Source organism: Nannospalax galili, unplaced genomic scaffold (genome assembly GCF_000622305.1).
Source record: "Nannospalax galili isolate Female #2095 unplaced genomic scaffold, S.galili_v1.0 scaffold752, whole genome shotgun sequence".
Lineage (NCBI taxonomy): Eukaryota > Metazoa > Chordata > Mammalia > Rodentia > Spalacidae > Nannospalax > Nannospalax galili.
Window position 1 is genome coordinate 939,615 of NW_008333404.1, and position 15,040 is coordinate 954,654.

A 15,040-nucleotide genomic window follows, 5' to 3' on the forward strand; every position below is an offset into this window, starting at 1 on the left:
ATACACTCACACAGACACACATGCACACACATAAATAAATAAAAAATAAATCTTAAAACGAATGCTAAAAGTTGGGTATGGTGGTAAATGCCCTTAAGTCCAGCATTCAAAGAAACAGAGATGGGTGGATTTCTGTGAAACTGAGGCCAACCTAGTCTACATAGTGAGTTCCAGGCCAGGTGGGGCTACAGGGAGACCCTGTCTCAAAAAAAAAAATGTTGGGCCTGAGGCTAGAGAGATGGCTCAGTGGGTAACAGCACTGGCTGTTCTTGCAGAAGACCCAGGTAAAGTGATCACTGCTCAAGCCTGGCAATCCAAGCTCCAGCCTCAGAACCCACTTAAAAGTGAAGAGGGAGAACTCCCTCACTCCATAGCATTGTCCTCTAACTTCTGCACATGTACCCCCCCCCACACACAAATGTGTTTCTTTTTGTACTGGCTCACCCTGAAATTCTTTTCTCAGACACACTCTCAGTTTCACCTGAGTAGAGAGAGAGAGAGGTCTCCGAAAAGTATCCGGGTGTTGCATTGGCATCATGAAGCTGTGTCACCAGCCTCCATCCCACTGCTACTGACACCTTTACTTCTAAAATTTCACTGTCCTGTATAGGCAATAGGAAGGCCTGAAGGGCTTGAATTTGATTCTGTCCCTTCTCACTAGAGGAACTCTGTGCTTTGTGACTGAACTTTCTGTCTTTGCCCCCTCCCCCTTATGCCCACCACTTTACCCCTCTACTTTCAATAGTTTGCCATTTGGATCAGAAGGCCCATGTGCATGTGGGAGTGAGAGTGTTAATGATAGGCCAAAACTCACCTCATCGTTAATGGGGGTCAGCGGTCTGCTAATAATATTAAATGATAATGAGGACAGTAATATAATATTCTCAGACATCTTGGTAGGTAAAATTTACTCAATACTTTTCTGTACTCACATTTTACATGCTTTAAGTCAATGAATTTGCCTAATAACCTATCTCATAGTGGAAATAGGCCTAGATGGATTGAAGTGCAGGATAGTGGTTCAGACAGGGTTCAAATTCAGAGGTCTGACTCTCCTGCCTCCATTACACACAGATGGCGGCAGGACTCTTCATGTGATACCTGTTTGTCCTTTCACTTCCTCTTGCCCACTCACTAAACACTGAGCCTGAGTTTTGCTCCCAAATACCACCTCCCTAAAAGATAGTTTGGTATCAGTGAAAGAATTTGTGTACTTTGAAGTATCACCTTGGTAACTGGCATTTGAGGTGTGCCAGGCAAACTACTGATCTCCTTGCCTACCAGATAGATGGGGACAAATGCAGGCATGGACAGAAGAAGGGAAAGGGTTCTCAGAACAACTTGGGTAGAATGTACTATACAAAAATGTGTCTTAGTAGAGTGTTGGTGGTACACACCTGTAACCCTAGTACTTTGGAGGCTGAAACAGGATGATCTCAAGTTCAAGATCAGCCTCTGTTACATAGCAAGACCCTATCTCAAAAAAAAAAAAAAATAGTCCTTGGGAGAGAGAAAAAGTAAATGCTGTGAACTTAAATGATTTTTAGGGGGATTTTGTTTTATTTTGTTTACTTGACAGGGTCTCCCTGTAGCCTCAACTGGCCTGGAACTCACTATGTAGATCAGACTGCCTTGATCTCATAAAGACCTGCCTGCCTCTGCCTCCTGAATGCTAGGATTAAAAGTGAATTCCACCACGTCCGGTGAACTTAACTGATTTTGTTTCCACTTGTTCAGCACTCTCTTTCATCATGGGCCAAGTTGTTAGTCAGCTAATTGGGAATTGAGCTGAATAATAAATCTTATAGCTTGAAATACAAAAGTCGGGGGTAATTGTTGATGTATGAAGGGGAAGAAGGAGATGGGGAGAATTTGAGAGAAATTAGAAATGTAATTTGAAACTGAGTGTTTTCATTGTTTCTTTTCTTAATGAAAGACTATATCCTTTAGTTGGCTCTTGGTATCCATCTACCTTAGAGAGGTGAGGATCTGGAAGAGAAAGGGTGCAGGACATACATAATATTGAGATACTCAACCTGTGACATTCAAAATAGGATTTCACAGCAAGACAATAACTTATTTGTTTTTATTTCACCTGTATGAGAGTTTTGACTGCATGTATTTAAGTGCACCAGTGTCATGCAATGCCTATGGAAGCCAGAAGAGGGTGTCAGATCCTCTGGAACAGGAGTTACAGACAGATGTTAGCCACCGTGAGGGTTCTGGGAACCTAACCTAGGTCCTCTGCAAGAAGAACCAGCGCTTTTAACCAATGGGCCTTCTCTCCAGCCTGAAGACAGAGACGTTGTAAGCCAGGTTAGTGCTTTGAAAGACTAAATTTCTTTTAGTATGAAATAAATTCTGTAACTCCCTCCACTTGGGAGAGTTAGGCTTAGAGGACTTAACTTTCAGAGGTCTCCCAAAGTAGAGAAGTTATACTTTCTTTGTATGCCTGCCCAGCCATGATACCTGCGGTTCACCACTGGAAGAATGTGGAGGGGAGAGGAGAGGAAGGGGGGAAGCTCATGTTCTCTGGTCTGGGGAATCATGGGCAGCAGGAAAAGAGAAATGAACGATTATTAACTAGAGTCTTGATGTGCCCCTCCAGGCTTCTGTCCAGAGCTGGAGGAAATAGTGACTTGTTCCTGCTCCAGCCTCTGTGAGGATGCACAGGATGCTCTGGGCCCTACTAGGTCATAACACAGCTGATAAAAGTAAAAGTTATGCTGGAGAGATGGTTCAGCGGTTAAGAGCACTGAGTGCTCTTGCAGAGGACATGGGTTCGATTCTTAGCACCCACATGTCAGCTACAATCCATCCTTAACTCCAGTTACAGGGGAATCTGAAGCCCTCTTCTGACCATGGCATTGCACAACACAGGTGCACTCACATACATGCAGGCAATACACTCATACACATAAAACAAAAATAATAAAATATTTTTAAAAAGTAAAAGTTATCTGTAGTCAGGTGGGCATCTGAGGTCTTACTTTTGTAGTGTGCTGTCAGTGAGAGCCACAGAAACTGAGAGGCAGAGGTAGGTGAATCTCTGTGAGTATGAGGCCAGCCTGGTCTACACAAGGAGTTTCAGACCTGAGTTTCAGACCAGTCAGGGCTACATAGCAAGACCCTATCTCTCAAAAAAAATTTTACCAATACAGTTGAAACCTCTAGTGTATCACTCCAAAGAGATGCTACTTTGTTTTTAAATATTTTATTTATTATTTTTATGTGTATGACCTGTAAGTATGTAAGTGCACCTATGTCATGCAATACCCGCAGAGGTCAACAGAGGGTGTTGGATCCCCTGGACCTGGAGTCATGGATGGGTTGTTAGCAGCTATGTGGGTGCTGGGAATTGAACCCAGGTCCTCTGCAAGAGCAACCAGTGCTCTTAACCCCTGATCCATCTCTCCAACTCTTATTTTATTTTATTTATTTTATTTTGTTTTATTTTATTTTTTTGAGACAGGGTTTCCCTGTAGTGCTAGCCAGCCTGGAACTCACTGTGTAGACCAGGCTGGCCTAGAACTCATAGAGATCCACCTTCCTCTGCCTCCTGAGTGCTGGGATTAAAGGCATGTGCCACCACACCCAGCATCCTAAGGTTTTTATTTTTATTTTTTTACATTTGTCAAGTTTGTGCATGTGTGTTTGTGTGTGTGTGTGTGTTTGTGTGTAAGTGCCAGAGAGCATGCGTGTGCATATATAAGTGCCACAGAGTACATGCGGAGGTCAGATGACAACTTGCAAGTTCCTTTACCCACTGAGCTATCATGTTGGCCCCCACAGACGCTACTTTAAAAAATTATTATTATATTTATTTATTGTGTTTTGTGTGTCTATGCACTGAGCCATTTGGCAGCCAATAGGTACTACTTTTATTGGGTTAAACAATATGAAATTTCTGTTACCAGTTTTTCAAAAACTTTTTTGTATGTATATGTGTGTGTAACATGATTTTCTGTGCATGTTCATGTGTGTGCAGACCTGTGGAGGCCAGAGATTGATGTTGGGTGTCTTCCTCATTTACTCTTAACCTTATTTTTTGAGAGAGTCTCTGACTGAGCCTGGAGTTCACCACTTGGCTAGACTGGCTGGCCTGCAAGTGCCAGGGATCTGCCTGTGTCTGTCTCCCCAGCACTGGGGCCATAGCTGCAAACTTTTTACATGGTTGCTAGGGAAACAAATTCATGTCATGTTTGTGCACCAATCACTCTACCAACTGAGCCATCTCTCTAGTTCCAGGAGGATGATTTTGACCTAAAAAAAAAAAAAAAAAAAAGTCCAGAAAAATAGAGCTCAGTGGGTAAAAGAGCCTGCTGCTGCACCTGACAACCTGAGTTCAATCCCAGGGACCCACATGGCAAAAGGAGAGAACTGACTCTCAAAAGTTAGTCTTCTGACCCCCAAACATACATGTGGCACATGCATATCCCCTCCCCCCATGCGTACAAAATAAAACATCATAAAAAGTTTTAAAAGGTATCAATTTAAAATTATTTAACTAATATTATATTTAAACTTGGTGGTTTTAAAGATATTTTATTATTTTTATTTTGTGTGTATGAGTGTATTGCCTGCATGTGTGTAAGGGTACGTGTCATGCAATGCTCGAGGAGGTCAGAAGAGGGTGGCAGATCCTGTGGAACTGGAGTTACATAAAGTTGTTAGCCACCATGTGAGTTCTGGGAATCAAACCCAAGTCCTCTGCAAGAGCAGCCAGTGCTCTTAACCGCTGAGCTATCTCTCCAGCCCCCTAAACTTGGTAGTTTTATTAGCACTTTCTCACTACATTGTCCACTCAAAGCCTTCCTTTCCTCATGGATCTACACTGTAACCATCTTTAAGACAGGTCGAAGCACACTCAAATTCTCACTGAAAATGCAAACCTACATATTACTTTCCCTTCTCTTTCCACAAAGTACTATGTGTCCCACATTTAGCATAATTTCAATGTGTCATATTCCTTAGTTTTGTAGAAATTAGCACTTGGCAAAACTATGTTAACTATTACTTGTTTTGTTAATTGTGTGGAAGAAACAGGCTTTTTCTAAACATTTGATCTATGGACAATAAACTACTTGGCAGTTATTTCAAGAAATTAAAAAGTAAAAGTGTTATTATTAATATTATTATATTGTGTCTGTGTGTGATGTGTGTGGGAGGGGGTTTGCATGTATGTGAAGATCAAAGGACAACTTGCTGGAATCAGTTCATTCCTTTCACCACTGGGACCTGAGGTTCAAACTCAGGTCATCACTGCTTTTACCTACTGAGCCACCTTGATGGTCCTCACAAAATTTTATTAAGAGATTTTTGGGAGCTGGAGAGATGGTTTCAGTGGTTAAGAGCCCTGGCTGCTCTTGCAGTGAATCTGAGTTTGGTTCCCAGCACCCACACTGTAACCATCTATAACTCAAGTTCTAGGGGATCCGATACCCTCCTCTGATTTCTGCAGGTATTGCATGCTTGAGTGCACCTTACATACATGTAGGCAAAACACTCATACACATAAAAAATTAAATTTAAAAAGATATATTTTTGAGGGCTGAAGAGATGGCTAAGGATAAAGGGCTTGTCTTGCAAGCATAAGGATGGAAGTTTAGATCCCCAGCACTCAGGAAAATGCTGGGCGGGCATGGCAGCCTGCTTATAATCCCAGTATTTAGGAGGGAGAGACCAATCTGCAGAGGATGCTGGCTGTCTCGCTGCCTGACTGGCTAGACTAGCTGAATCAGCACATTCTAGGTTCACGTGAAAGACCCTGCATCAATATATATGGCGGAAAGTAATCAAGGATGACACAGGACATCAAACCTCTGGCCACACCCACACAGACATCACCCACAAACATACACACACATTGGGGCGGGGGGAGAATCAACAACAAAAAAGGATTTTTGAGCTCAAGAGCTGAACTATTTAGAAGAACTAGCCTGAGATGAGCAATCTGGAAAATTGTCAGAATACAAAGCCTGCCATTCATGAGTAAGGCCAGACTTTAATCATACCCTATCAAATACTTACTACAATTTCAACTATTTTAGGAACTAATAAGAAAAGCTACCAACAAGAAGTGGTGGTGTGTGCCTTTAATCCCAATGCTCAGGAGGCACAGCCAGGCAGATCTCTGTCAGACTGATGCCAGCCTGGTCTACATAGTGAGTTCCAGACCAGCTGTGATTACAGGGAGACCCTGACTCAAAAAAAAGGAAAAAAAAAAAAAGCTACCACTTACAAGTAACTACTGGAAGCCAGGTACTGGCCTGGGCACTTTATATACCATATGTATTTAAATTTTTTTTACATTTATTTATTTATTGTGTGTGTGTGTGTGTGTGTGTGTGTGTACATGTGCCATAGTACACATGCAGAAGTCAAAGGACAACTTATGAGAGTTGGTTCCTTCCATCATGATGGTTCCTGGGTTTGAACTCAGGTTGTGAGGCCTGGCAGCAAGTGCCTTTACTGCTGAGCCATTTCAATAGCCCTATACTATATATTTAAGAAACAGAAAATGGGCTGGAGAGAGGGCTCAGCAGTTAAGATCACATACTGTTCTTGCAGAGGACCTGAGTTCGGTTCCTAGCGCCAATGTGGGGTGACTAACAACCACCTGTAACTCCAGCTTCAGGAGGATCCAATGCCTAGCCTCCACAAGCACCTACACTCATGTGCAGGAGCATGTATGCATACACCCCCACCCCCACCCCCACAATTAAAAATAAAAAGGTATAAAAACCAAAAAATAAGGGCAAGGGATGTAACTCAGTTTGTAGAGTGTTTGCTACCAAGCACAAAGCCCTGGATTAGATCCCCAGCACTGCATAAAACTGAACATATTGGCACACACCTGTTATCCCAGCTTTTGGGAGGTGGAGACAAGCAGGAAGACCAAAAATTTAAGATCTTTGGCCACACAGTGAGTTGGAGGCCAACCTGTGATATGCGAGACCATTTTTATTGTTGTTGTTGCTTTGTTTTCTGGTTTTTTTAAAGGCACCAAGTGTGGTGGCCCACACCTTTAATCCCGTTGCTCAGGAGGCAGAGGCAGGCCATCTCAGTGAGTTCAAGGCCAGTCTTGTCTGTATAATGAGTTCCAGGCCAGCCAAGACCACATGGTGAGACCCTGTCTCAGAAAAAAAGAAAGAAGAGGTATCCTGAGAACTAATTCCCTTCTCTTTGTTCTTTTGAGATAGGTTCACTCTGTGCTCACTGTGTAGACTAAGCCGGCCTCAAATTCACAAGACATCTGCCGGCTTCTGCCTCCGAAGTGCTGGGATTAAAGGCATATGCCACCATGTCCCAGCTTCTTTCTTTTTTAAACATTTATTTATTTACTTATTTATTCATTTATCTATTTTATGTGTATGAGTGTTTTGCCTACATACCCATAAGTGCTCTGCATGCATGCAATGCCCACAGATGCCAGAAGAGGAATCAGAGTCCCTGAACTAGAGTTACAGACAGTTGTTAGCTACTGTATGGGTGCTGGGAACTGAACTGGTGTCCTCTGGAAGAGCAGCCAGTGCTTTTAATCACTGAGCTGTCTCTCCAGTCCCTCTTATTTTTTTAAGATTTATTCTTCTTTTATGTGTATGAGTGTTGAGTGTTTTGCTTGACCGTGGGCATGCAAAGGAAAAGGAATAAGATTCCTTGAAACTGGAGTTAACAGATGGTTGTTAGTTGCCCTGTGGGTGCTGGGAACCCAACCTGAGTCCTCTAGAAAAGCATCCGGTGTTCTTAACTACTTAACCATTTCTCCAGTCTGCTGGGCTACATATTAAAACCCTGTTTTGGGGATGGAGAGATGGCTCAGCAGTTAAAAGCACTGGCTGCTCTTCCAGAGGACCCAGGTTCAGTTCCCAGCACCCATATGGCAGCTAATAACAATCCCTAACTCCAATTCCAGGAGATCTGATGCCCTCTTTTTACCTCCAAGGGCATTGTACAACACGGGTGCACTCACATGCATGCAGGCGATATACTCATACACATAAAATAAAAATAGTAAAATATTTTTAAATGACCCTGTTTCAAAAATAAGAATAAGAGAGCAAGAGATTTTTATTTTAATTAATTTTTTTATGTGTATGAGGGTTATGCCTGCTTGTGTCTAAGTGTACCCATGTCATGGAGTGCACTCAGAGGACAGAAGAGGGCATCGGATCCCTCTTCTTGGAACTGGAGCTCAGGACGGTTGTCAGCTGCCATGTGGGGGCTGGAATTCGAATCTGGGTCTTCTGCAAGAGCAGCCAGTGCTCTTAACTGCTGAGCCATCCCTCTAGCCCCTGAGGGAGAGAGCTTTAAAATCTTGGCCTGGCTATTTAAAGTTTTCAGATTTTATTACTTTTCTGTTTCAGGCAATATAAAAGGCATTGACAGATATTTTGACTTTAATGGACAATGGCTTCCTTTCCATCCCTACTCCTACTGTATACACTCAATAGTAAAAGACCTGTGAAGCATGGTGGTGCATGCCTATAATTTCAGTATTCTGATGACTGAGGCAAAAGGATCACTTCAACTTCCATACCAGCCTTGTCTGCATAGTGAGTTTGAGGCAAGTTGAAGCTACATAGTGAGACTCTCTTTCAAAGAAACAAGAGAGTGTAAGAGCAAGAAGTGAGACTGAGAGTGAGAGCGAGAGAGAGGGAGAGGGAGAGAAAGAGAGAGAGAGAAACCCCAAATGGCTGACCCCTATGTACATAGAAATCTTTGAACCTTAATTCTGAAAGATATCTCATCTACAACAATATTAATCTTCATATCCTTCCAAAGAATGAGTTGGCAAATTATTTATTTCCCATGGTTGTCTTCTGGAAATTATTCTTGAATAAAATAAAATGTGAATATTGCTAAGTTAAAAAAGAATGTAACCTAGAAAAAGAAGAAAATTTGTATTAAATGTTGTTCAGGAATCCATTATAAATACAAACAAGTCAGATATCAAGTATCTATAAAATAATCCAATTTATTTTTCCATGAAGTTTTATAGAATTAATTTAATTACTGGATAATCATAACTGGTCAGCTCCATGGCAACAGCCTAGATGAAACAAGCATAGTTTTTCTTTGTCTCTTAAATAATATTAATTAAATATGAAACTAAAGTAAATCATTATTGCTTATGAAATCAGGCAGTAACTCATGGTGAAATCCCAATGACTGATGAAGTTACTCTCATGAATTTTCGCAAACTGTATTTTGCAAAATATATATTGAAAAAAGAGCTCTTCAACTGCTTCTTGCTGAAAGCTAATGAGGAATTTTCCTTCCTTTAGAAACCCAGTCTGAACATTTCCTCAGGCTTTTCCTAACCTCTTGGGCCCCCAACCATCTACATATGGGTAAAGTGGTAGTAAAAAATAGTATTAAATTAAATCCAACCATAGCAACCACGCTCCTGATTCTTTAACACCGCTCAAACATGGGTCTTGCCTTTTATTTAATAACAATTTCCCTACTGATTAGGAAGTTTAGTGTCTTTCTTTCTGCTTATGCATGTTGAATTCATTCCTGGATTCTGTGATAAGTTTTCCATCTTTTCAACTTGGGAGCTGCTCAGATGGTGAAAAATTTTCTGGTTTTTCTCTTACATTTTCCAAAACAAAGTATCTTCATTTTCCAGATTCTACTGACCTGAGGGAATCATAGAGAATAGGATGTCTTTTTGTTTTGTTGAATGCTTTTTATTTAGTATTTTTATTTTATGTGTATGAGTGTATTGCTTGGATGTATATAAGTGCACCCATGTTATGCAAAGCCCATGGGAGCCAGAAGAGGGTGTTGGACCTGGAACTGGAGTTAAGGACAGTTGTTAGCTGCTATGTGGGTGCTGGTAACCCAGGTCCTCTGGAAGAACAGTAAGTGTTCTTAACCACTGAGCCACTCTCCAGCCCCTGTTTTTTCTTTGTCTTGTTTTTTTTAAGAAGGCTGGCTTTAGCCAGGCATGGTGGTAGTGCATACCTTTTATCTCAATACTCAGGAGGCAGAGGCAGGTGGATCTCTGTGAGATGGAGGCCAGCCTGGTTTATACAGGGAGTTTCAGGCCAGCTGGGACTACAGGGAGACTCTGTCTCAAAAAAAAAAAAAAAAAAAAAAAAAAAAAAAAAAAAAAAAAAAAAAAAGAAAAAGAAAGAAAAGAAAAAAGGAGAGGAGGAGAAAGAGGAGGAAGAGGAGGAAGAAAAGAAGAGGAAGGAGAGGAGGGGAGGAGGGGGAGGAGGAGGCAAGAGACAGCTGGCATTGTTCCTCAAAGCTGCTTTCCGTGTGGACTAATCTTACAATCTGACACTCCCCACCACCAAACACATTTTCCACAACTCATACTGGTCAACCTCAACCTAAACCTCAGATACAAGAGATTAGGTCTCTGTGTCAGCAAAATGCCACCACAGAAGACACCTGTGACCTTCTCCTTTTCTGAGATGTTTGTCTTCCAAGCTACAGGTCGATCCAATATCCAACTCCATAAATGGTAGAAAAGAACCCCCCTCCTGCTACCTAATTATGAAAAGCCCTACTCAGGGCTGCCACTAACCTTTGATTTTCTTTCTTTGAAACTCAAACGAAAAGGGCTCAATGTTTCCAAGTTGGTCACTAAAGATTGTAGTAGGATTTTTAGGGGTGTCACATCTAGGATCCAATTTCTTCAATGTAGCCAGCTGCACTGGCGTCCAGACTCCTGTCCAGGACCCCATAGAGGCAAACACGAATTGATTTCTAAGGATTTGCTTCAGCTTATTTGTTCTGCTTTTGTTTCCCATCATTAACAAGATGATTCAAATGAGACACCACAGCTCTCAGTTCTGTTCTTCATTCTAGAAACCAATGACAGCAGAACAGCCCAGCACTGCCCAAATAAATACGAATATCCCCTCTCCTAGAGAATACATGCACTGTGTAGTTCTTTTTCTTCTAGGCTGTCCTCAAACTCACTATGCTGCTAAAGATGACCTTGAACTCCTGATCCTCCTGTCTCCACTTCCCGATCTCTGGGTTTACAATTACATGCAGCCATGCCAGAACTTGTATAGTCCATTTGGAAAGGGACTCTAGTGCTAAGAAGTGGCACTTTAAACTGCCTCTGAAGTTACAAAATGCCTTTGTACACCTGCTACCCATCACTGAACCATTCATTCTGAACTCTGTGGCATGGTTAGGTCAGTGGGCCATAGCACCCTTTTCCATTCCCTAATTACCTGTTGATCTCTACTCTTTGTTTGCTCATCCATTTCCTGGAAGATGCCTCCAGGTTGCAAAGCTCCCATTTTCACATTCAGCACAAAGTCCTCTTTACCCCCTACCCCACCCCCATCTTTGTGGCAGTCATAGCACCATCACTCACACAATTTTGTTAGTTATTATGGGTCAAAAGTGCCTCTCAGGGCACAGAATAAATGACAGGAAAATGAGTTATAGAGACATCAACAACAAACCACAGAACTCACTCATCTGGAGTAGTGGTTTCCACCCTAGTCCAAGCCACTGTTTTCTCTCACATGGATGGTTGCTATAGCTTCCTTAACAGCTTCCTTGCAGCTGTCCTTGTCCTCACCAGCTAACTTCCACAAACAAACAGCCAGACTGATTTTTAAGGCTCTCTGAAATTTTTTGTTTATGTGTATGAGTGTTTTATCTTCATGCATATATGTGCACCATGTGCTACAGCGCCAGAGGATGTCAGAAGGCCATTGAATCCCCTGGAACTGGAGTTAGGTACAGTTGTCAAGCCATCATGTGGGGGCTGGGAACTGAACCCAAGTTCTCTGCAACGGCAGCAAGTGCTTTTAACTACTGAGTCATTTCTCCAGTCCTGAAAAATGATTTTTTTGGTTGTTGTTTTTAGACAGGGTTTCACTATATATCCTTGGCTGACCATTAATTCTCTATGTAGTCCAGGCTGGCCTTGAAATCATAGTAATCTGCCTGCCTCTGCCTCCCCAGAGCTGGGAATAAAGGCATGTGCCACCAGGTTCAGAGTGATCTTTAAAAGTAATACATGTTACTCCTTGCCTCAAGATCCTCCAGTGGTTTTGCTTTCTTTAGAACTAAACCCTGAACTTTGCTTCATTTTCTTGAGGTTTTGTCCAAATGTTACCTTAATGAGGCTTTTTCTAGCAGCTCCACATAAAATAGCAACTTCACCCTCCCCTGCACCAGCCTCCCAGTCCCCCATCCTACCCATCTCCATAGCACTTACCACATCACATATTACACATTTACCGCATGGCAGTTTGTATTTCTAGGAAGCAGGTGTTTTTCCTGTTCCATGTTTTTTTTTTCCTCCCTCAAAGTGATTGTTCACTATGTCTTTGAAAAATGTGTGCGTGTGTGTCTGTGTGTCTGTGCATCTGTGCCTATGTCTGTGTGTCTATATTTTCTCCACCTTGAAGTGGGCCTGAGGAAGTAATGCTATGTAACCTCCAAGGCTGGATTACAAAGTCATCTCTGCCTGGGCATCTTAAAACAATCTTAGCCATTATGATATGATGAAGTAAAGGTCACATGGAAAGGCCACTTGTAAATATTCTGGCCAACAGCCCCAGTCTGTGGCCCAGTCCAGCAGTCAGCATCAACTTCCAGACATGGAAAGAAGCTTTTGAGATGACTTCAGAATCAACCATTGCATAAGACAAGTGAGAACCATGTAACTCATATATCTCCCAGAATCATGAGAGATAATAAAATCATTGTTTCACACCACAAAGTTTTGAAACTGTTAATGAATGATGGAAAAATTTATTTTATTTCATGTCTCTTTCTTAGTAGAGTGTAAGTTTCATATGTTCAGGGATTTTATTAATGTATTCTTAGCACCTAGAACAGTGTGCGGCACATGAAAAGTAGGCAGTGAATATTTGTTGAATTAACAGATACATGACATATTTTTCAGTATGAAATAATGGTTTTTGGTCAACAAACCATGGCACAATTTTCTGAAAGCATAAATTGGCAAATGCATGGGAAAATGTTGGAACATACATAACATAATGTAAATAATACATGTAACAAATAATGTACATATAGAAACAATTATTGCTGCAGGATAGGATAAAATAGGATGGAGTTTCATGTAGACAGAATTTGTCTTTTGAGCTGAGCATGGTGGCACATGCCTTTAATCTCAGCACTCAGGAGGCAGAGGCAGGCAGATCTCAAGGCCAGCCTGACCTACATAGGGACTTCCAGGCCAGCTGGGGCTACAGGGAGATGCTATCTCAAAAAGACCAAAAAAGGACTGGAGAGATGGTTCAGCAGTTAAGAGCACTGGCTGCAGAGGACCCACATGGTGGCTAACAACCATCTGTAACTCCAGTTCCAGGGGATCCAACGCCCTCCTCTGACCTCCTCAGGCATTGCATGACACAGGTGCACTTACATGCAAGGAGTACACTCATACACATAAAATAAGCAATTAAATTTTTAAAATTATTTTTATGTGTATGCATGTATTGTCTGCATGTAGGTAAGTGCACCCGTGTTGTGCAATGGCCTTAGAAGACAGAAGAGGCTGTTGGATCCCCTGGAACTGGAATTATAGACAGTTGTTAGCTGCCATGTGGGTGCTGGGATTTGAACCCGGGTCTTCTGCAAGAACAGTGTTCTCGACCACTGAGCCATCTCTCCAGCCACAATAAACAATTTTCTTTTTAAAAAAGACAAGAAAAAAAAAAAAAGAATTTGTCTTTTGATGATTGATTCCATAATCCCACCACTGGCTTTTCCACATTTGATCTTGACTTTAGAAATAGTTTCAGAAAAATAAGTGGTTCTTCAAAATATGAAGTTATTATTAAGGAAGACTGCTGGGGCTACTTGCATATTTGGAGGATGAAAATGGGTGGTGATGGTATATGAACACTTTGGAGTATTTTCTTTTTAAAAAAATTATTTTATTATTTTATGTGTATAAGTGTATTGCTTGGATGTATGTAAAGGCACCCATGTTGTGCAATGCCCAAAGAGGTCCAAAGAGGGCATCAGATCCCCTAGAACTGAAGTTACAGATGGTTGTTAGCTACCATGTAGGTGCTGAGCAGGCACCACTGAGCCATCTCTCCAGCCCCTTGCAATGTTTATATTCATACTGGTAGTTTGAATGGATAATGGATACAAAGGAATAAACATGGTTTATTCCTTACACCAAGCACTTTGGTTTAGAATTTGGTTTGGAGTAAATATCCACTTATGGCTTAAAGATCAAACATTCTCAAATATCCAAGGAGAATATTAAAATTTTACCATCTCAGGACACAGTAAGAGATAAAACTTCGCCTGGAGTGGTGGCAACACGCCTTTAAACCTAAGCACTTGGGAGGCAGAGGCAGGTGGATCTCTGTGAGTCTGAGACAAGCCTGGCCTACATATCGAATTCCATGCCAGCTGGGGCTACAGGGAGACTCTGTCTCAAAAATACACCCCCCTCCCCCCCAAAAGGAGATAAACTTCTTAGCTACCAAAAGAGGTCAAAGGAGGTGGTTAGTTTCTATTTGGGGTAGGGGAATGGTGGATGGTCTTGAATGGACTAATCAATTTATTTGGGCCAATCCATCTTGGGCTTTAGCAAAACACACAGGGCTGTGAAGTCAATGGTTCCTGAGATGTTGGGATCTCTGCTGAGCCTATTTACAAACAGTTTCAAAGCAGTTTCCATCATAATAACTTTGAGCAACCTCGTGGAGATTTCTTCCCAGAATCCAGAAGAGCTTGAGGGTAAAAATGTTTTTTAAAAAGTATTTCATTTAAACAAGGCCTCTGCACTGGGCTCCTTGGACAAGAGTCTCTTAAGGAAGAGTGTTACTTTGCTCTGTGCTGCAGTAACAGCTGCTGGTGCTACTGGGACTCACCATCTTTCCTATGGCATGAAGTTCTCTGAATTTGGGTATAAACCTTGAGTGCAAAAGTAAGGAGAGTCCTAATTCCTGTGGAAAGTCTAGGTAAGTAAATTGGGGACTATTTTCTTTGGAGGTACCATTTTTCTCAGTATAATTTGGCTATTGCTTCTGAAGCTAATTATTCTCCCCCGCCCCCCCCC